This window comes from Triticum aestivum, unplaced genomic scaffold (genome assembly GCF_018294505.1).
Source record: "Triticum aestivum cultivar Chinese Spring unplaced genomic scaffold, IWGSC CS RefSeq v2.1 scaffold55295, whole genome shotgun sequence".
NCBI classification, from domain to species: domain Eukaryota; kingdom Viridiplantae; phylum Streptophyta; class Magnoliopsida; order Poales; family Poaceae; genus Triticum; species Triticum aestivum.
The window spans coordinates 16001-18454 of NW_025226147.1; the positions used below are offsets into that span (position 1 = coordinate 16001).

The 2454-nt window shown below is 49.6% G+C and overlaps 1 pseudogene; it reads left to right on the forward strand.

Annotated features, from left to right (window-relative positions):
• Nucleotides 1-573: 573 nt before the first annotated feature.
• LOC123172489 (uncharacterized) lies at nt 574-715 on the forward strand (annotated as a pseudogene).
• The last annotated feature ends 1739 nt before the right edge of the window (nt 716-2454 follow it).

Here is a 2454-nt window from a genome sequence, read left to right on the forward strand (position 1 = left end):
GCCTATATAACATGCAACGCGTCCCTGCCAGAGGCATACGCTTCATCCAATCTTTCATGGTATCAGAGCCAACTTTCTCTCCAACATCCAAACCTAGTCATGGCTAGCTCCAGCTCCGCCGCCGCCGCTTTTGCCCTCATTCCCATCGCTGACAAGCTACACCGGGGCAACTAGCTGGTCTGGCGTGCGCAAGCCCTAGCCACCATCCGCGGAGCGCAACTGATTGATCACCTCAACCCTGATCACCCGTTCCCGGAGCCCAAGCTTGCCGATAAAGATGGTAAGCCGATAGATGTGCCAAACCCGGCGTATCTTGTCACCCTGGCGCAAGACTCGCAGGTGCTGAGCTTCATCTTCAACTCGATCTCACCACCTGTGATGATCCAAGTCGCCCACTGCACCAAGGCCGCCGCGGCATGGACCGCCATCAGGGAGATGTTCCTCTCCTAGACGCAGGCCAACATCGTCAACACGCGGATCGCCCTCTCCACCACCAAAAAGGGCACCGCGACCATCGCCGACTACATTGGGCGCATGAAAGTGCAGGGCTACGAGATGGCTTCAGCAGGCAAGCCGCTCGACGATGATGACATGGTCTTCTACATCCTCGCCGGACTAGACTACGACTACATCTCGTTTGTCTCGTCCATCTGCGCCGCGAGGACTGAACCAATCAAGGTAGCTGAACTTTACTCTCAGTTGATCGGTTTTGAAAAGCGTCTTGCTATGTTCGAAGGTGGCAACCACTCCTCCCAGTCCTCGGCCAACACTATCTCTCGTGGCCGTGGTGGTTTTGGCCGCGGTGGAGGTGGCCGTGGCAATGGTGGCTGCGGCAATGGAGGAGGTGGCCGTGGCAATAGAGGCCGTGGCAATGGAGGCGGTGGTCGTGGCAATGGAGGCCGCGGCAACGGCAACGGCAACGGCAATGGAGGAGCCGATGATCTTCCTGAGGTCGTCTGCCAGATCTGCAAGAGGCCAAATCCCACCGCCCTCGAATGCTACCGGCGCTTCGACATCTCCTACACCAAGAACGAGAAGAGCGCCGGATCTTCCACAACCTCGTCCTATGGAGTAGATACCAACTGGTATCTGGACACTTGCGCCACCGATCACATCACCAGCGAACTCGACAAGTTGACCGTCCACAACAAGTACCACAGCAACGATCAAGTCCACACTGCGAACGAAGAAGGTATGGAAATTAGTCATATTGGTCACACTACCGTTCGTACCCCTACTCGTGATCTTCATCTTAAGAACATCTTGCATGTACCCGATTCCGCCAAAAACCTTATCTCCGCCCATCGCTTATCCACTGATAATCATACCTTCCTTGAAGTTCACCCAGCTTTTTTTCTCGTCAAGGAACAGGGAACGAGGAAAACCCTTCTGCGCGGCAGGTGTAGACAAGGTCTCTACCCCGTATCACCGGCTCCCTTTAGCTCAAGCAAGCAAGCGTTTGGTGCAAATAAACTACCTGTTGAAAGGTGGCACAGTCGGCTAGGGCATCCGTCATCTACCATAGTGCGTCATGTTCTTAGCCAGAACAATATTCCTTTTTCTAGTAGCGAGTTGAATAAATAAGGAGTTTGTGATGCATGCCAAATGGGCAAAAGTCACCGACTACCTTATCCTAGTTCAAACAGTGTGTCTAAAGCTCCTTTAGAGCAAATTTTCTCCGATGTATGGGGGCCTGCCCGTGATTCTATCAATAAGAAAAACTATTATGTGTCTTTCATTGATGATTACAGCAAATTCACGTGGATATATCTACTTAAGCACCGATCCGAAGTGTTTAAGGTCTTTCATGAATTTCAAACCCTTGTTGAAAGGTTGTTCAATAAAAAAATCACTATGCAAACAGACTGGGTGGCGAATATGAACGTCTAAATTCCTTTTTTCGTCAATTAGGAATCACTCACCATGTCTCCTGTCCCCATGCAGAAAGAAAACATCGACATATTGTTGATGTAGGGCTCTCTCTCTTAGCCCATGCCTCCATGCCCTTGAAGTTTTGGGATGAGGCTTTCCTCTCTGCCACATGTCTGATAAATCGCACCCCTAGCGAAGTGATTAATTTTGAAACTCCTCTGACATGTTTGTTTCAAGAACAACCCAATTATCATTCTCTTTGGATCTTTGGATGTGCATGTTGGCCGAATCTTCGCCCTTATAATTACAAAAGGTTAGAATTTTGTTCCAAACAGTGCGTGTTCCTTGGCTACAGCAATCTTCACAAAGGTTTTAAATGCCTAGATGTTACTGCTGGACGAGTATATATATCCCGTGATGTTATTTTTGATGAGACAGTTTTTCCCTTTGCAAATCTAAATCCAAATGCAAGCACCCCTCTCCGGTCAGAAGTCCTTTTACTTCCTGAGTCTACACCCTTTGATCATGGGGACGAACCTGTAGTTGATCAACAGGCTAATTTTCACCCTAATCATGTTCCTA